Source organism: Furipterus horrens, unplaced genomic scaffold, assembly GCF_987537825.1.
Source record: "Furipterus horrens unplaced genomic scaffold, mFurHor1.1.pri manual_scaffold_12, whole genome shotgun sequence".
Classification (NCBI taxonomy): Eukaryota; Metazoa; Chordata; class Mammalia; order Chiroptera; family Furipteridae; genus Furipterus; species Furipterus horrens.
Genome location: NW_028327182.1, coordinates 51856275 through 51878232, shown reverse-complemented (window position 1 = coordinate 51878232; position 21958 = coordinate 51856275). Strand labels below are relative to the sequence as shown.

The 21958-nt window shown below is 33.4% G+C and overlaps 1 long non-coding RNA gene across 3 annotated transcripts in view; it reads right to left on the bottom strand.

Annotated features, from left to right (window-relative positions):
* LOC149996198 (uncharacterized) overlaps window positions 1-21958 on the bottom strand; it is a 48160-nt gene that overhangs the window by 13878 nt on the left and 12324 nt on the right. The window contains exons 4-6 of one of the 3 annotated variants that reach the window (XR_016507446.1): window positions 19893-19958; window positions 19293-19386; window positions 3600-3680 (exon numbers count right to left, since the gene is read on the bottom strand). This is a non-coding gene — a long non-coding RNA (uncharacterized LOC149996198). Of the gene's footprint in view, window positions 1-3599; window positions 3681-14047; window positions 14357-19292; window positions 19387-19892; window positions 19959-21958 lie in introns of those variants that run through there. The other 2 variants (XR_016507448.1, XR_016507447.1) reach the window with 2 other exon arrangements.

Below are 21958 nucleotides of genomic sequence, written 5' to 3'. Positions count from 1 at the left end.
TAAAGGGATCACTATTCTAGTAGTAACACAGGCACCGAGTGGATTAAGGGGTATTACTAGCCGTAACAGGCACTGGGGGTAGTCCACGAGAACCTGTAACTAGGATAGTGATACTCTCAGAAACTGTTACAACTAGTGATACCTCTTAACTCCCTCAATGGCTGTTATTAAAGGCCCCCATAAATTCTTACCCTAGCGATGATGAATTCTTGGGGTTCCTGGAAAACTAGAAGAGTACCTGAACCTTAAAGCATCTCTTCATTTTTTAATGACAGTGATGATGGTTCTTAACACCGCTGTTGACTGCTGTTCACTTTACGTGGTTGAAATATTATTGTTATATATTAAATATTTTAGTACACCATTTGGTTCAGAATATTTTTTTCTTGTTTCCCTCCTCTAAACCCAGGTGTGTCTTATGGTCAGGTGAGTCTTACAGTGCAAAAAATACAGTACTTCGGAATAAACTTAACCAAGGAGGTAAAAGAGCTGTACTAGGAAAACTACAGAACACTGAAGAAAGAAATTAAGTAAGATACAAATAAATAGAAGCATATACCATGTTCATGAATGGGAAGAATCAACATCATTAAAATGTCCATACTATCCAAAGCAATTTATAGATTCAACTCAATCCCTATTAAAATACCAATGGCATATTTCACAGATCTAGAACAAATACAATCAAAAAGTTATATGTAATCAAAAAAGATCCCGAATAGCTGCAGCAACCTTGAGGAATAAGAACACAGTAGGAGGAATCTCAATACCTGATATTAAACTATACTACAAGGCCACTGTAATCAAAACAGTCTGGTTCTGGCATAAAAACAGACACATGGATAAAAGGAACAGAATAGAGAGCCCAGAAATAAATCCAGGTCTATATGGTCCACTAATATTTGATAAAGGAGGAAGGAACATAAAATGGAGTGAAAATAGCCTCTTCAACAAATGGTGCTGGGAAAACTACACAGGGACTGCAAAAAAAAAAAAAAAAAAAAAAAAAAAGAAAGAAAGAAAAAACTAGACCACCAACTTACACCATACACCAGAATAAACTCATGGATCAAAGACTTAAATCTAAGCAGTGACACCATAAAACATTCTAGAGGAAAACATAGGCATTAAAATTTCAGATATTCCATGCACCAATGTTTTTACCGATATATTTCCTAGGCAAGGGAATTAGAGGGAAGAAAAAACAAATGGGAGTACATCAAACCAAAGAGTTTCTGCTCAGCCAAAGAAAACATCGGCAAGAAGAAAAGGGAACCAACCATTTGGGGAAAACATACTTGCCAATGATCCCTCAGACAAGGGAATGATCTCCAAAATATATAAAGAACTTATATGACTCAACACCAAGAAGAGACAATCCAATTAAAAAATGGGCAAAGGACCTAACAAACATTTCTCCAAAAAGGACATAGAGAGGACCTACAGGCATATGAAAGAATGTTCAACATCACTTAGCCATCAGAGAGATGCAAACTAAAACCACAATGAGATATCACCTCACACCGGCAAGAATAGCCATCATAAACAAGTCAGCAAAGAACAAGTGCTGATGAGGATGGGGAAAAGGAAGCCCATGGCACAGTAGGTGGGAATGCAGACTGGTGCAACCACTACGGAAAACAGTATGGAATTTCCTCAAGAAAGTAAAAATGGAACTGCCTTTTGATCCAGCGATTCATGGCTAGGATTATACCCTAAGCACCCTGAAACACCAATTCAAAAGAACCTATGCACCCTTATGTTCATAGCAGCACTACTTACAATAGCCAAGTGCTAGAAACAGCCTAAGTGCCCATCTGTAGATGAGCGGTTCAAAAAACTGTGGTACATTTACACAATGGAATACTATGCAGCAGAAAGAAAGAATTCCTACCATCTGCGACAACATGGATGGAACTACTGAGTATAGTGAAATAAGCCAGGCAGCAAAATACAAATACCATATGATATCACCTAATACAAGAAACTAATGAACAACACAAACAAAAGAGCAAAATAGAACCAGAAGCATGTGAACAAGGAGCAGACTTACAGTGACCAGGAGGTAGAGGGGAGGAGGAAAGGGGAGAAAGAAGGGGAAGGGTCTAGTCAAGGAACTAGTATAAATGATCCATGAACATGGACAATGGGGTGGGGATTGACAGTGGGAGAAGGGGTGGGCAGGGTGGGGGAAGCAATGGGGGAAAATGTGGGACAACCGTAATAGAAAAACAATAAATTTAAAAAAATAAATAAAATAAAGACTACCAGCTGATCTCTCAAAAGAAACTTTGCAGGCATGAAGGGAGTGGTAAGAGGTATTCAAAGTGATGAAGAGAAAGGACCTACAACTAAGACTACAATATCCAGCAAAGCTATCATTTAGGATGAAAGGGCAGATAAAGTGCTTCCCAGACAAGGTGAAGATGAAGGAATTCCTCATCACCAAGCCATTATTATATGAAATGTTAAAGGGACTTATTTAAGAAAAAGAGGATCAAAACTATGAACACTAAAATGACAACTCACAACTATCAACAACTAAATCTAAAAATATAAAAATAAACTAAAGTAGCAACCAAAACAGGAAAAGAATCATAGGTATTGGGATCATTTAGAGGGATATCATCTGGGAGGGGGAAGAGGGAGAGAGGGGGCAATGGTGCAGGAATTAAGAAGCAATAATTGGTAGGTTCAAATTAGACAGGGGGATGTTAAGAATAGTACAGGAAAGGGTGAAGCCAAAGAACTTATATGCATGACCCATGGGATTGCTGGAGGGAAGGGGGATACTGGGTGGAGGAGAACAAAAGGAAAAGAAATTGGGACAACTATAACAGCATAATCAATAAAATATACTTAAAAAAAAAAAAAAGAAACAATGGACCTAAACTTTCTTGACATATACTACCAAAAAATAAATATTCTAACTTCATTGCTTCAGGCTAAAATGGTATTTTAAACTCTTCACATGGGAACTTAAAAAAAAATTACTCTGTAGTTTAATACAATATGAATTAAGTCCAGAAAAAAGCTTTAGTGATACCATATGAACTTATATCCTTCAAAATGTTACTTTCATAAAAATAAGCGTTGCCAAAGATTATAAAATAATAATATATGGAAGGAAGCAAACTCTGGGTTAAAGTTCTAGCACTTTCTAAAAACATTTAACAAATAATCCATGCTAGTGGTTAATTTATAAAACAAAGATATATGGAATACTTTTAATAACAACTTAATTTGAGGAACACAGTATAAAAGTAGCTTAAATTTTTTTCCTCAGCAAAATGCCTCACACAAAAATCTAACCCTATAGCATAAGATAAACATAAATAATGACAAGATTCTCTAGGCAGTTTTCACTTTTTTTGAAACACAAAAGTCCAATCATAAGAAAATAATATCAGATTATTCAAAAATCCCACTGAATTGAGGGGACTTATGCTCATCAATATGCTAATCTAAGTGTATTACTCATGAAGTTTTTGCATAAATTGCATTATTAACTATAAAAAAATAGACCCAGAGATATTAAAAATGTTTAATTTAATTTCAGTATAATTAGGCAAAAACAAACAAATAAAAAAAACCCAGTTACTAACTTGTCACATTGTACAGTAATTTTAACAGAAATGGTTTGAACTTATTTTGCCAACATTTTCTTCACTGCATATAGCCTAAAAAAGAAAAGACATCAGAAATCCATGAGATATATTTTGTAAATAAACAAGTTAGAACATAAACTCTTAAATTTTCTGGTGAGAGTTAGTTCTGCATTAAAGGGGCTCAAGTTTCTGTTTTATTGCTATAAACTATAAAATTCTCTTGATAAGAGGTAAGAAAGTAAGTTTTAGCTGGAAATGTACTGATGAGAGTCTATTATTTTTTCTCCCAGATACGCAAGTGATATGTCTAAATATTTACTAGAGCCAAATCTATCTCAAACCTTTCGGCCATTAATTTTTCTCCCTTTTGTTAATACTCAGTGAGAAAGAACACTTAGAACAAAACTTCTTCCATGGATAAGGGATAGTAATATCCACCTCCAAAAAGAAAAGAAATTCAATTAGAATGTCAACTTGTAAATAAGCACATTAAGTTAGAGATCATACTTTATAAAAATATAATCTTGCTAACGCAATTATGACTAACCTGGGCTTGTAGTGATAATACTTAGTGGCTTAAAACACCTATAATTCTATAACCACCAAAGAATACATAAATGTTTACTGTTAAATATAGAATTTAGTCTATGGCCAAATTTTCAAATCTATCAAATATCAACATTTCTGATCTTAAGAGACTTGCATTTGAATATAGGATGCAAATAGAATTGCTGAATGAAATATTCCTCTCTGCCTCCTGCACACTTGCCTACCTCTGAGTTAATGCCAAACTCAAACTATATTCCAAATAACAGATTTAAGATGCTCAATATTTGAATTATTTTACTTAACATCAATGTAAAAAGAAACCTGGATAAAGATTAGGATTTTTTTCCCCAAAGATGGAAAAAATGAAAACAATATATAACCACATATAACTATTTCTTCCCTGTAAAATAAATGGCCAAATTAAGATTAATGTTTTATTTTACTATTTGTTCTTTACATGTTTCAAAATTACATAAAGATGAAAGTATATTAACTTTTATAAATAAAACTTTAGTCCTATTGAGTTACCTTATGAGTTTCATCAGGTCTAACTGGCTATTTCCTCCTTTCTAATAAAAGACTGTAAAGAAGCTGCATACTATTACAATAAATTTAAATGCAATACTGTCTTATCTTCCCAGTATTTTAATTTTTCTTTAATGTATTCTCAGGATTAAGACACAAAAGTTTTCTTTTAGCTATAACAGCCTCCAATGGTCCTTCTTCACACCTGGAGCACCTAGATATAAAGATTCACCTGGTAAATGTAAAATCCAAGTTTTCCCTGTCATTTAGAAGGCCAATTAGGCTGATTAAAATTTCCAAAAATTTGACTTCAAATACATTTAGAAAAACAAAAACAAAACAGAAAAAGAAGGAATCTAATTCCTGGGTTGCTCTGAAAAATATTGAACAAGCTATTAATATGTCATTCATTCAGTAACTATTTCTAAGCATCTATGTGTTAGATTCCAGAATATGTTTACTGAAACCAAAAACTATCGTATATTTGTTATGGTCTTTCATAAAATGGTTGAAATCTAAAAAAATGAAACAAGAGCTTAATGAATGATTTTTAAAAGTACCAAGCAATAGTATTTCCATGTAAAAGCGGACATTTAATTCTAACTATATGTTGTATTGATTGCTTCTTCATTTGGGGGGAAAAAATTTGCTGAAAAAAACGTGAGATTGTTCCAAAAAATGAGAGCTTTATCTTATATTTTCTTTACCTTAAAATTAGAATTTAAATAGAAGACCTTTAAATACAATTCCTTAAATTACATCTGATATACTCTAACCATTTCTAAAATCGACGATTATAATTGGAAATGATTCCTTTAGAACTGTTTTTATTTTGTAGATGTTTCTGCTTAGTTATTACAGAAAAGGGTAAGATATTCCTGGCAGGAAATGTAACATACTTGTCTTACCTTGAACATTAATTTTTAGTTGAATGACTTAATAAAACACCAACAAATAAGAAATAAAAGGTAAAAAAAAATTTTCCTTCACATTTTAATTAAAATTTTTGACTGCTTGCATCTATAAAATTAATAACTATAATAATTTTTGGTCTTACTCTGAAGTTAAACGTTAGGTTATAAAAAAGCAAACTAGACGTTCATATTTTCAATTTGTCATCAAAAATCTTTGGCTAAAAAATTTTAAATGTTTTTAATAAAAAAACAAGAAAAAATATGAGAGCATCAAGTTAGAAGGCATAGGATTAAGATACTAATTTGTATCAAATTACTTAATTTGAGTTTGTTTCCTGAGTTACCCAAGGAATAGGATGGTCATCTGTAAGATTTTTCCTACCTTTAAAATTATATTTAAGTGCATTTTGAGACACAGGATTTCAGGAACTTAATTCATGTGTTTCACTACCTTTCCCCTTCCAAGGAAATATTTAGTAACAATACTAAATAGTCTTCTAAGTTCTCTTCAAAATGTGTATTTTATAATGTTCATTTAACTGTGATATGCAAATACTTTAAATTTCATTTTACTAGAGAAACAAAGGGAAAATGAACATTTCTGTTGAATCATAAGTAAAAATCTGATTATTTACATCAAGCATAAATGTGCATTAAGATAGATTTGATACATAAACTCTTTCAATAAACTCTTAATGGCATTCAACAATTATTAAATTGCAATTATACTATTTTAATATACACAACATATCTGAAAAGTTAGTACTTATTTTAATAGAATCATACTAAACAGGGTTATGAATAATACTGAAAATATATTATCAGTAAAACAGAAAGTATATTAGTAATATTAATAAATATTAAAATACAACTGTAGAACATGGCCAACCTTACTTCAGCAGCACAGTTAATACTGGAGATAATTTTAGAATCTTAACGCCAATATTTACGTGCTGCTAAGGCACTGTTGACATCACTATCATAAGAGCTATGAATAAAAATTCATTTTCTTCAGAAGATCAGATCCTTGTATTTTTGAGGCAGCACAATATGGCCTGCACCTTTTCAAAACTCACAAACCATTATGTGCTGCTACTTTACTCCAAGGTTTTATTTTTATAAACACACATTATCACCTACAAATTTTTTCTTTTAGAAAAAAAGTGGATAAAGCCATCAAAAACTCATATTTAAAGACTCTTAACAATGACACAGTATACACAATAGTTGTTTCTTAAAAGCTTTTAAGTTACATAATAATTTATTTCTACATCAAAAATTTAAGAAAAGCCTACTATGTGCCAATCACATTATTATAAGTCAGGAAGACAGAAATGCAGAATATGAGGAAAAGAAAAGCAGTTTTTCCTGTGTCAATAAGTCAATACAGTTAAATATTTAAGCACACTTTTGAATGTATTAAATATATTGTTTTTCCTTTTATAAAAAGTAAATACATAAAATTTGGTCTTTACCTTGGTAAAAGCATAAATTACAAACAGCATTTTTTAAAATTCCTTAAAGTACAGCTTTCAAAAGACATCTTCATTAAGAAGGTAAGACTTTATGTCAACGGAAAAAAAAGACATGTAAGAGCTCAGTTTCAATAAACTTAAGCTAGCAAAATGAAAATATACTCTAAAGAAGTCACATGAAATATATTAATACTAAAGTAAAAATATACAAAAGACCTAAAATAAAAGCAATTTTCTTAGATAAGACGTTTAAAAATGCAAATATTTTACCCTCAACATTTATCTCCCTATTAGAATAGTTATTCATTCTGTCAAAATTGGATATCACTTTATGTAAGAAGTAATTTTAGAATATGAAGCCTTGGAAAGATGAGTTAACTTTGTACACCCAGGAACACCGTGGCTCTTGATCTTCCTATCCCCTACCAGTCTCCGGTCTTCACCAGGCAAAGAAATATACTCCTAAACAGTTTCCATTTGTTCAGCTTTGGGAATGAAATTATTTCTCTCTCTAAAAGATACCAGAAAACTGCCACCACTCTAGGTCAAGTCTTGACAACCTCTGTTGCCCCAATTTTTTCACCATTAAAATAGCTATGCGAAAGCTAGAATACTTCTACTACAGAATAAGATTATGTGCAATGAAATGTGTCCCTTCTAATATCTAATTGTTTCTACAAGCACAACTGTCATATTGTCTATTTTAATTTTTTGTGAATATTTTCTCTATTACTAAAAATATATGCTGCTAATCTATCTGAGCAACATGTATTTCACATATTACTCTATTAGTGTCTTACTTTTCTACACAATTTTCAATGTGTAACCAAAATTAAAGTTTGCAATAACATGAAAATACTTAATACTTCTTTGTATTTACTGATTACATTAAGAAACTGTCCTTACTATTTTCTCCACTTTAAACTCACTTTCCAGACAAAAACCACACTCATCTTTCAGATAAAAATGTAAGTATGGAATTTTAAATGTACAGAAATTATATATATACACACATCTTTAACAAATGCTTTATTGAACACCCAGGCACTGTCCCAGTTGTTACACTAATTGATACACTAATGTACCAGACAAAATCCTGTCCAACAAAAAAATTAAAATTATTTAAAACAAAAAAAATCATGAAACAAATAAAACAACTGTTCAAGATTACTTATTGTTCTCTGATCCTGCACAGTAGGTGTATATATTAAATGATTACTTCAAAATTAAGATGAAATCAATTGGGTCATTTCAATTCCAATCCTTCCTTTTAGCTAAGTTTATATATTTTAAACTAAACCAAGTGTACTTACTTGAAAGAAATAAACGTGAATAGTGCAAAATACAAAGTTTTTTAAACCTTTAAAAAAACTTCAGTGAAAAATGTCATTATCTTTCTTAAAATTGTAAATATTCCTATCATAAATGTCACCATTTTAAAGTGTACAGTTCTATGTAATTAACACCATTTGGTCTCCAGAAACTTTTTATCCACACCAACTGAAATTATACCCATTAAATACTAACTACGCACTGCCCCAGCCCAGCAACCTCTGAAACCATCTTTCTTCCTGTTTTTATAAATTTGCCTATTCTAGGCACCTCATATAAATGGAATCATACAGTATTTGTCCTTTTTCATTGGCTTATTTTGCTTAGCATAATTCTTTCAAGATCCATCCATGTTGATGCATGTATTAGATTCCCCTTTTTATGGCTGAGTAGTATTGTGTGTATGTACTATATACTGTTTATCCATTTATCTATGTGCAGCCATTTAGGTTGTTTTGATCTTCTGGTTATTATAATTAATGCTATGAACATGGTATACAAATCTGAGTACTGCTTTCAATTCTTGTGTCTTCAACAGTAGCTGTACCATTTTACACTTCCATTAGCAATGCACAAGGATTCAAATTTCTTCACCTTTGCCAACACTTATTTTCTCTTCGTTTCTTGATAATAGACATCCTAATGGGTGTGAAGTGATACCACTGTGGTTTTGATTTCCATATACCAAATGATTAGTAATACTGAGCATCTTTTCTTGTGTTTATTAGCTATTTGTATAACTTCTTTGGAGAAATGTATATTACAGTCCTTTATTATTATTTTTTAACTGGGTTGTTACTGAGTTACATAACCAGTTCTTTATATATTTGTGTATTAATCCCTTACATATGATTTGCAAATATTTTCTGCCATTCTGCAGGCTATTTTTTCACTCTGTTGAATATCCTTTTATGCACAAGTTTTAAATTTTGATGAAATCCACCATTATCTTTTTGTTGTTATTGTTGCCTGTGCTTTTGGTATCATACCTAAGGAATCATTGCCAAGTCCAATGTCATAAAGTTTTCCCCTTATGTTTTACTCTAAGAGTTTTAGTTTTAGTCCTTATGTTTAGGTCTTTGATGCATTTTGTGTTAATTTTTATATACGATATAAATGTTCAACTTTATTCTTTTGCATGTGAATGAATATCCAGTTTTTCTAACATCATTTGTTGAAAATATTGTTCTTTTCCCAGTGAATGGTCTTGGCACAATTGTCAAAAATCATCTAAACTATATATATACAAGGGTTTATTTCTGGGGCCTCTAGTCTGGTCCATTGGTTTGTATGTGACTTTATGCCAATACCATATAGTTTGAAGACCACGGCTTTGTATTGTTTCAAAATCAGGAAGTATGAGATCTCCAGCATTGATCTTTCTCAAGACTGTGTTGGCTATCTGATGACCTGTGAGATTCCATGTGAATTAGAATGGGTTTTCTATTTCCACAAAAAATGTCATTGGGATTTTGATGGGGATTGCATTGAACGTGTACAGCACTTTGCATAATAATCTCATCTTAACAATATTAAGAATCCTAATACATGTGTGTGTGATGTCTTTCCATTTATTTGTGTTTTCTTTAACTTTCAGCAATGTTTTGTAGTTGGCAGTGTATAAATTTTTCATCATCTCGGTTAATTTTATTGATAAGCATTTCATTCTTTTTATGTTACTATAAATGAAATTGTTTTACTATTTTCCTTTTTGGATTGTTTATGGTTAGTGCATAGAAATGCAACTAATTTTTGAGTGCTGGTTTTGTATCCTGCAACTTTGCTGAATTTGCTTATTAGCGGTGAGTTGTGTGTGTGTGTGTGAATGATGTCATCTGTGAACAGAAAAACATTTATTTCATAAATCTTTTATATCTAAAATTGGTTCAACATCTGTCTGGCAACGTTGGTCCATTCACTCTCATTCTTCTGAAAAAATACCAGACAGGTGGCTCCTCTCCCTTCAAATATCTTCCCTTTTACTCTCCCTTTCACTCAGAAAACAGAAGCTATCCAAGGAGAACTTCTGCCAATTTCCACTACATCTATTTCTACATATATCGATGTCCATATAACTCTTCCTTCTCTGTATTATGGATAATCACTGTTCAAAGACCAATCCTTTCTCTTGTACATCAGGTTTTATCCTCTCTTGCTTACTGAAGGATATTCCTCCAGCACGCTCCCCTTTATATTTACCTTTCCCCTTTACTGGATCATTCCTATTGGCAAATGTGCTGTAATTTCTCTAATCTCAATTTCATCTCTTAAAGATTGTTACTTTCTGTGGCAATACATATTATAATTTTATCACCAATATTTTAATAAACACCCTCAGGTGAAGATTTTTTTCTCATTTTTATTTCTATTTTTCACTACCTGAGATAATTAAAAATAACCACTTTCTATTTGAAAGCCTGATAAATTTAAACTAGTAGAAAAATTTATTCCAATAATATAAAAAAATTTATTTATTTTCATAAAATACAGAAATTCTTGATTTAAATTATAAATGGAAAGATTCCAACTGAGCAACCCCAGCCAGATAAGAGAAGGCACATTTCTTTTTACATGGCATAAAAATATTTCTACTACTTTGTTGTTTAGCTATATCCTTTATGTGTCACTATATTACTTTAGATTTTTCAAGTATTAGCCATTCTTTAATATCTTTTTGCAAAGACCTAAATTATGGGGCCAAACCAAACACCATGATAAGTCAATGTACATGGTAATTTTTTCATTACCTTATTAAGAAACTAAAAGCTTTATGAAATTTTCAATATATAAAATTAACAGGCAACAGATTAAAATGTGCTTTTACTTCTGTCTTTTGGATACAAATGATTAAATTAAAAAATTATATAAAATACAGAAGATACATTTAAAATTTAGTGTTGAGATGAGGCATGCAATGAAATATTCAGATATAATAAAAAAAACCTGTCTTATAGTCCAATAAACCTAGTTTTTAAGTGAATATAAAGTTCCACTGTTTCTATATGCCCTTGATATTTTTCTGATGGAGAAATTAATGAACGAATGGTTACTTAGAACCTGTGTGTAAAGTGGATTTCAATTTAGACAATTTATCCTACAAAAGTTAAGAGCTATTTACCCCAAGAAAATGTTATCATTTTGTAATTAGATTCTGTAACAATAGTTTCCTTATATACATAGATTCTCTAACAATAGTTTCCTTATATACAAAGTCAAACTACTTAGAAGATAAACATTCATATTTTTGTGATTTTGAATTTTTGACTTTACTCTGTAGATATGAATAAATTACAAATATACCATAATGTCAACCAAGAAATACAATAAAAAGGTTAAGAACATAAATAAATATGCAATTTATCTTAACATTTTTTTCTTATTAGATACATTCTATTTTTGCACTCAAACTATGGTTACTTGTCCATTTATAAGTACTTTTGAATATAAACAATTATTCTCAGTACTGAGTACTGTGCTGAGTAGATATTTGATTTCATTATTTCATACTTATCCTCCACTCAAACTGGACTAGCTAGCTATTCCTGGTATGGCCCAGGCCACTTCTCCACTCTTATGTCTTAGTCCAAAGGAAATAGTGCTTCCATGCCTAAAATCTCTGCTTCTAAGTTTGCTGACTAAAAGAAAAGCCACTTTCCTAACTAGATATGGAAACAGCCTTAATGGCTAGGTATAGAACCAATAGACTGGCTGGTTTAGCTCAGTGGATTGAGCGTCGGCCTGCGAGCTAAGTGTCGCTGGTTCGATCTTCCAGTCAGGGTACATCAGAGAAGGAAAACTCTGACTCCAAAAAACCTCCGCTGCCTTGCGGCATACCTCTTCAGGGGAAAGGCTAAGGGAGTAAACCCCGACAGAAAATCCGGAGCCGGAGTCCCTAAGGCGGTTTGACGTTGTAGTCAACACCGGCAACTCCTGCGGCGCACCTGAACCCAAGCTGTATCGACTCCGTCTTTCCCTTGGACCCTTCAGCTGCGAAGAGAGGGGGGGTCTGCTGCATGGGCAACAGCAGACCCTCCATATTACCCTGCCCAGGCTCTGTAGCTTCAGCGTCATCGCATGATGTCGATTCAACACGGGAGGAGACAGATACCATGTCACTCCCGAGTCGGACTGCACAGCCATTCTCGGCGGTGCAGATAGACTCTTGGGAAGCTACACCATCGTCTCTCGAGACGGACGGCTGCCGACTGCCGACTGACTGAGAACCAATAGAATAGAGCTATTAAAAATCAGAACACTGCCCTGGCTGGTGTGGCTTAGTGGATTGGGAGCTGGCCTGTGAACCGAATGGTCGCTGGTTTGATTCCCAGTCGGCACATGCCTGGGTTGCAGGCCAGGTTCCCCGTTGGGAGCATGCAAGAGTCAACCAATCTATATATCTCTTGCAAATCCTCGTTTTCATCCCTCTTTTTCTCCCTCCTCCCCCTCTAAAAATAAATTTTAAAAAACCAGAAAACAAAACCATTTAGTTATTGTCTTTTATCTTTACACAACAGTCTTACTTCCGAGTCCGGTATTTTATATTCTGGCCTGTGGGCTCTTAATAATCTCTACTGGCTTTGTTTGTTTGTTTATTTATTTATTTTTAGAGAGAGGGGAAAGGAGAAAGAGAGGGAAAGAAACATCACTGTGTGATTGCCTCTCACTCGCGCCCCCAACTGGGGACCTGACATGCAACATACTCAAGTGTCCTGACTGGGAATCGAACCACAGACACTTGGCTCACAGGCCAATGCTCAATCCACTGAGCCACAGTAGCCAGGGCTTTCTACTGGCTTTTGATATATAAATTTTTCATTCTGATGATCTTCTAAGAAAAGTCATTTTGAAAGGTGAGACAAAATAAATGTTCTGCTTAAGAAGTCAAGTTAAACATGAATCTGAGTAAATGAGAATCTTTAAGTATCTTTAGTTTTCTTTCCATATTAGACAACAGATATAACAAAAATTTTTAAATAGAATAAAAAAGATATACATTTTATATAAATTAATGTTTTTTCCCACCTCACCCCCTTGTAATCAATTTGCAACTCTAATTTTGTGTCCATTACATTTTTGTTTAGGCAAATTTTTATCTTTCACTGCTCTAATTTCAGTTCATCTAGCTTACATAAAGCATTAGTGTATTTAAGAATATTAAAAATCCTAGGCATGTCTCCTAAGTTCTAAAACCATTCTGAGTACAACAGAATTCAATGGTCAATTTCTGCATTTCTAACTTTATCAATATAAGTAGCAGAAATAACTTATTGAGGCAGCAATGATACAGAACAGTGTATTAATAAAGCAAGAAGACCAATGATGGAACCCTGATCTTGGGTATTATTTCATTACATGAGCCTCGTTTCCTCTTTGTAAAATATTATAGGTCTATTAATGTCTACTTCATAGCCCTAGTGTTAAGATTGTACAAGATGAAGCTTTTATGAGCATATCTAGCAGTGAATAGGTATTCAATAAATGCCTACTGAATCTCAACTTATAGTAGGATTTGAAACACACTTCTGACAAAGTTAGGATTTCAGTGGATTGTAATTCAACATGAACAGTAATGATGACAAAGATAGTTTGTGAAATCAAATTGCATTAATAGAAGTATCTTATTCATAAGAGATGCACTGTATTTTGTAGCTCAAACCACATCAAGTATATTGGATTCAGTTCTTCCATACAACATTCTAAAATAAATACTGACAAAATGTAGCAGATCTAAAGTGCAATACCTAAGCTACTAATGGCCAGAATTCATACCATGAGAACCAGTGGAAGGATTTGGGTATGTTTGGCCAAGAGAAAGATATAAAATCAATTTTTAGTTCTGACCACATGACTCAGTTTGTTGGAGTGTTCTCCATGTACCAAAAGGTTGTGGATTTGATCTCTGGTGCAGGAGCACATGGGAGGCAGACGATGGAGGTTTCTCTCTCTCTAAAATCTTTAAAACATATACTTGATTGAGAATTTAAAAGATATAAAATCTTTTTTAGAATATATAAGGCCAAAAAACAAAATTCTATACTAAACTGAAACATACTCTCTTATGAGAATTTTATCCTCTATCAATTATTACTGACAAATATAATTTATAACATTAAGGAAAAAGTTTATTATGGTTCTAATTCTAATATCCCGAGAGCTAAAATAAAATGAATACAGATCAATTAAAAAATTATTTTTAGAAAAATTCAATGTATTTTACTAAGTTGTCTTATTAAGGATTTGGAGGACAAACTGCCAATTTTAAGTTCTGACTCTAGAGCAGCAAATACTAGGGGCATAAAGGAACAATTTGAAGAGCCAAACTAAGGAAAATAAAACTGAAAAAAAAATAATAATTTTTAAATTTTTTGATTGCTTTCTATTACAGTTGTCCCAATTTTTCCCCTTTGCCCTCCCCCATCAAGCCTACCCAACCGCATCCACACTACTGTCCATGTCCATGGGTCATTCATATATGTTCTTTGAAACAAAATAATTTTAATGAATTTATTGGGTATAACAAGAAGAGTGAAACTGACAGTCTAAGCAAAAAGGTGTGATTGCTGAAATCTGGACATATATATTTATTTCAATTCTGCATTCAGTTTATTCCTGTTTTTACATGGAGATAACTTTGAAAACTCAAATATTTCAGACAAATCAGTGACAAAGGTCAAGACTACATTGTATAATTTATTGATGCTACCTACTGTATTTATGCTTAGAATTTGAAATCCCCATTATACCAGATTTCATTATATTTGTTTCTTTTCCTACTTAAATGAAGACCTGTGCTATTAAATTTTCCTAAGAAAACATACAAAGTAACTTCATAAATAAAAAAATTCTCTATCATTCTTCTTTGAATCATCACTCCTGAACTGAGTTATTCAGATTGAGAAAACAAATCCATCACCTTTCTATAATTTTGTGGTTATAATTTTACTGAAACACAGCCTTGTCTTAAACATAAAAACTCAGATTTAACTCAATCATTCTGTTAAACACACACATGTCAAATATATAAGACTTTGCGGTCAGGAACACCTGCTATTTGTTTAAGCACTGTCAAATCCTCAAAAATAGCAGTTATCTGAACAATGACCAAAAAATGGCTGTAGTATATTTTAAACTTTCTCTATGTTCACAAACTATAGAACAATATACAGCTGAAGAGTCTAGATTTGATATATTTACTAATTAATATCAATTGATCATATCAGTAAGTTTGCAAAGCCTTCTTTACCACCAAATGCTGACAGCACCTAGCACCCTTAAATCTTGGTGCTTTGGATTATAACACTCTCTACTACTAATCCAAGTGCCAAAAGAGCAATTCGTACTTTCTTTTTTGGCACACATCTTTCTCCCAGCAACATTCACATTCTAGAACTACTCAAAATAATGAAAATATCCCCATGAGTGGCACAGGAAGACAGTAACTTACACAAGAGTAAATTTCCATGAGAAATAAATTAAAAATAGAAAACTTCAGCTATTAGTGATGCATACCAAAAAATTAATTTTCATTGAAAACAACATAATTTTATATCATTTGTCATATCAATTACTTACTGCCCTACTGACTATAATGTTATTTTATTTGCAGTACTTTCAGTCACTCCTACATTTACACTATTTTTAATTCAAGAACAGACAATATTTTCTATAGTGGTATGATTATGATTACACGCCATTGCTGTTCTATTGCTGATTTAACATTCTAAAACTTATCTTGATAACCAGTCTGAGAGATATAATTTTTGTCATTTCCTTTTACTAGCCTAGCTCTTGAGAGCAGACAAATTTACTAAGTCTCCTAAATTACAAAGTAATTTGTTCCATCGTTTTTTGTTTACAGGATTACTAATACTAATAGCAATAAATGATGAATTTTCTGCTTTATCTTCTGTTTCCTAGTTATAAAGTCAATTTTTAAAGTTTTGTTGTTGATGAAATATAGAAGCAATGAAACAATGATCTTAATTGATCACAATGCAACTAAATATGTTATTTTGTTTAGCACTAAATGATATATTTATTTTAAAATCACATAGCAAAATTATATAATTTGTCTATGTACCAAAAAAATGCAATGAAAAAATCAAAACATAGCTCAAAAAAGAAAAGGAGGGAAAAAGGAAAAGAAATTACTGTTTTTGAACGTTTTGTTAAGCAGTAAAAGTTTAAGAGCTTTAAATTAAAAAAACTTAAAAACCATCATTAACAAATCGACAAACAAGTGCTGGTGAGGATGTGGAGAAAAGAGAACCCTACTGCACTGTAGGTGGGAATGCAGACTGGTGCAGCTACTATGGAGAACAATATGGAATTTTCACAATAAACTAAAAATGAAACTGCCTTTTGACCCAGCGATTCCACTGCTAGGATTATACTCAAAGAATCCTGAAACACCAATTAAAATGAACTTATGCACCCCTATGTTCATAACAGTGCTATTTACAATAACCAAGTGCTGGAAACAGCCTAAGTGCCCATCTACAGATGAGTGGATCAAAAACTAGTACATTTACACAATGGAATATGTACTTTGCAGCAGAAAGAAAGGAAAGGAACTGCTGCTACCTTTTGTGACAACATGGATGGAACTTGGGAGTATTCGTCGTCGTCGTCGGCAGCCGTCCGTCTCGAGAGACGATGGTGTAACTTCTTAAGAGTCTATCTGCACCGCCGAGAATGGCTGTGCAGTCCGACTCGGGAGTGACACGGTATCTGTCTCCTCCCGTGTTGAATCGACATCTTGCGATGTCGCTGGAGTGTCCTCTCCAGTGAAGCTGAAGCTACAGAGCCTGGGCAGGGTGATATGGAGGGTCTGCTGTTGCCCATGCAGCAGACCCCCCCTCTCTTCGCAGCTGAAGGATCCAAGGGAAAGACGGAGTCAATACAGCTTGGCTTCAGGTGCGCCGCAGGAGTTGCCGGTGTTGACTACAACGTCAAACCGCCTTAGGGACTCCGGCTCCGGATTTTCTGTCGGGGTTTACTCCCCTAGCCTTTCCCCTGAAGAGGTATGCCGCAAGGCAGCGGAGGTTTTTTGGAATCAGAGTTTTCCTTCTCTGTTGGGAGTATTATGTTTAGTGAAATAAGCCAGGCAGCGAAAGTCAACTACAATATGATCTTACCTAATAAAACAAACTAATGCAAAATAGAACCAGAGGCATGTAAGCAAGGAACATACAGTGACCAGAGGGGAGGGGGAAGGAGGAAAAGTGGGAAAAGAAGGCAAAAGGTCTAGTCAAGGAACTAGTATAAATGACCCATAAACATGGATAACAGGGTGGAGACTGACTGTGGGAGTTTGGGGAGGTGGGCGGGGCAGGGAGAGCAATGGGGGGCGGGGGGAATGGGACAACTGTAATAGGAAAAAAATAAAATAAGAACTTAAAAAATATTTTGTCTCTACTCAATTTGTGTAAATGAACCCAAAACACTGCCATTATTTAATTTTGAAAGCATCAAATATATATATGAAACACCAATACTTAACAACTTCTGGAACATCTACATTCCATAAGTGAATAACTTTAGAAGAGGGTATATACATACAATCATACAGAATCACTGACTACTATCACCATGTCCTACTTTTGCATCTTTTTTTTTTAAATGGTTTTTATTGATTATATTGTTACAACAGTTCCAATTTTCTCCCCCTTGCTCCCCTCCACCCAGCACCCCCCTCCCCCCCTACTTTTGCATCTTAAAGGGAACTCAAGGCACATTACCTAAGACACCAGAAAGCATTCCAACTACAAAATATTGCAAATGACCTGTTTAAAAGATCCTGGAGAGTATCCAATAAAGGCCATTTGCTTAGAAATTTGGAAAGAAAATTAAATGAGGTTAAGAATGTGACTTTGTTAGAAGTTAAATGATACCTATTTCTTTTTGAAAAATGGACTGCCTTCCAGTCTATAGTAAAAGTGCAATACCAATTGAAGACTTCTTTTTCTAAGTCTTTTAACGTTGGAGAAAAGTTGAGCTGGCTTCTGAGGGACCAATTAAGAAACCTAAGCACAGATTATATAAGATTCTTTGGGAATCTGCGAATGTTTCCATTTTAGTTTTCCAGTGAAAAAATTAGAGAAAGAAGTGACCTGTGACATTTGGCTACTAGTCTTCAAACTGGCTCATAATTAAAAGTTTTCAATATTTAATTTATTTCAACCTTAAAAACTACTTATTGAGTTCAATGGCTAATCACCTGTAATCTTAAGGTCACTCTTCAACACACATTATTTACTGAGTCACTAATGCAACGGTATGAGATAATGTAAGAAAAGTATCTGAAGAAACGTCAAGTTTCTTTTATTTAGAAATGTAGAATTAGCTCAAGAAATGGACAGAAATGAATCCTTTTGGTATAGCGTTTCAGATACTTTTAGGGAAATAAGTACCTTGTGTAGTTACCATGACCCACCTGGATTTGAGAATGTTTGAGGGGTATAATATTAATTTCAGCTAACCTGCTAGAATTATTCCCTTAGAATTTACTAATTTCTCAAAAGTTAAATGAATTAGGGTAAAACTGAAAAGAGGTGTGATTGTGTATATATAAAAGGAAGGAAAAGGGATTGCCTTCCTGAAGTTTAAAGAAGAGCTAAATTTTAAGCACTTACAAAGAAGTCTGACGTGTAACCTAGTGAAAAAATAATAATTAATGAAAAAAACAATTTCTTAAGTGGAGAGGATACTTCCAACTTATAAAACCATAATATAATTGTCAATGAATGTCAATAATGATGATAATGAGAAAAGACCATTCATTACTTACTTGTAAATTCCACTGAAGGAAAAAGGTTTAAAATTGTAATTCTCAGATTTAGAGACGCTAGGGCCTGGCTGTAAAATTCTTTCCCAAATAGAAAACTTACCTATGGCAATGGCATTATTCTGCCCTAATTGGATTAAATAAATACCAGACTTCAATGTGTAGAGTAGGTAATGGGAGTTTAGAAAGTTGTCATTCTAGGATGGTTAAAATAATTAAAAAATCAGAAATAAAGCAAAAAATGACATCAACAGTAACTTTTTATAGCAATACAGTATTCCCACTTATTGCGGGTATTACATACTAGAACCACCCCCCGCCCCCGCGATAGGTGAAAATCCACGAAGTAGGGAACCTTACATCTATCTTAGTACTTATATATATTTTAAGGCTTTATAAACCCTTCCCACACACTTATAAACCATTCCCAGTCCTTATTAACGTTTCCCATTCCCTTATTAACCTTTTCCACACTTTTATAAACACTACTTATATTCTTAAACATATTCTACACTCTTAAACCTATGTAACTTTAACAATATACATATACAGTACTGCAAAATCCCGCGATATAGTGAAAAATCCGTGGTAAATAATTAAATATAATATTTTTAAAAATCCCACGATACAGTGAGGTCGTGATAAGTGAACCGCAATATAGAGAGGGACTACTGTAGTAGGGAGACTATGAGTTAATACTTACACGGTAAGAATTGCTAAACTAGGTATGGGCTGTCTTATTATGGTCTTCATTTTGTCATTATTAAACCTAGGAAAGATAGAAATGAAGACTTTAATAATCTGTTCTCATTATATAAATTAGAAAAATTTCAACTGAGGTTGACAATCAGTTTTCTGATCCCTATGAAGCACAGAAAAATTACAATAATAAAATCTAGCATTAGCATTTATATATTTCAGTCCGGAGTATTCTCATTCATTTTTAAAACTCACTTTTCTGTTACTATTATCTTCTTGAAATTCAAGTCATTTATGTAAGTGTAAATAAAACTCATACTTCAATGTCTAACTTGAAATACACTGAGAACATAATATAACTGCAGATATTTTAAGATAAATTCAAGATCATTCCTCATGACTAATCTCTCACACACACCATTCATACACACAGACATGTATGCTACTGCAAAATCTAAAAATCCACATATTGCCCAATTTCAAGAACTAGTACGAATACAAAGCTTAAAGTGGAATTTAAAATGCATAAAGAAATGTTTAAAATGTTATAATCTATGACAAAAACAAAAGAAAATAGTTGTAAAATTGCCTGACTTCAAGAGTAAATGAAAGAGTAGTGGTAAGAGAAGTTAATTTCATGGTTGCTCTTTATTTAGAAGAGTAGGAAGGATTAAAAACCAATAGGCAAAAAAAAATTACATTTTATCTTTAATAATAAAAATACTTTAAAATATCCTAGAAACCTAAGTTGGTTAAAAGTTTTGATTTCTGTGGAACATATTATGAAGTCTGTCCAGAAGGTATCCAGCCATCTACTATGAAAAAGAGACAATTATTGAAGATATAAAAGAAACATTGTCCATAGGACAATGATGCCTCAGTCCCTTTCAAAGTAGGCACCCTGGGACCTCACACAGTTCTCCCAATTGCTATCAGCTGCCCCGCTGATGCCACCATATTTTCCTGAATCTCATCAATGGTTTGAAATCTCTTCCCTTTCAGAGGTGATTTTAATTTTGGGAAAAGTCAGAAGTCACACGGCGCCAATTCTAGCTGTAGGGGGGGCTGAGTCACCTGGCTGATTTGATGTTTCCCCAAAAAACTCTGAATGAGATATAATGTATGAGCAGGTGTATAGTCTTGATGAAGCTGCCAATCACCAGCTGCCCATAGCTGCAACCTTCTGAATCATCCGAATAGTTACTGTGGAAGAATGTTCAAGCTTTACATAAAATTTGATGCAGAATGTTTGTTCTACTTGCTCAGCTATTTTGAATGCAATGGCCACACAGTACACATGCTCACTCAACAGCTTCACTGGCTAGTACAGTGAAGTTATCATTGTTCACAAATGTGCATTCCAGTCCAAAATCCTTGGCTGCCACGTTACATTGATGTTGTGCAAACAGTTCTTGTTATATTAACAATGGCTGGACTTTTTCTGGACAGACATCATAAAAGTGGTAGTTCTTTTTTTTAATCCTCATCCAAGGATACTTTCATGGATTTTAGAGAGAGAGACAGGAAGAGGGACAGAGATGGAGGGAGAGAAAAACATCTGTGTATCTGTGTGTGTGTGTGTGTGTGTGTGTGTGTGTGTGTGAGAGAGACAGACAGACAGACAAAAACAACAATGTGAGAAAACCGATCAGTTCCTACAACCTAGGTGTACCCTGACCATGTTGAACCTGAAAATCTTTTGGTGGGTGGCAGGATGCTCCAATGAACTGAGCCACCTGGCCAGGGCTAAGCTGTAGTTCTTACATGAACAGTTAAGCACTTACTACAAGTCATAGAATAGAAAGAAGAAATTAAACCCATCCACGCTCTTAGGAAACATTCATTCCAATTATACATCTTATTGTAAAATATCTTCACCAAAGAAGGACATTTTTTTCATTAATTTGGGAAAAAAATCAATATTTTAAATCCAATGAAAAACCAATACTAAAATAATCCTATCCTTAGCCCTCCAATCCAGCTGTATTTAATTCTAATATTCTGCCATGCTTTTATAAGAAGAAAAAAAGACTACATATATCGAGTCCCATTCTCCTCTCTCCTGATATA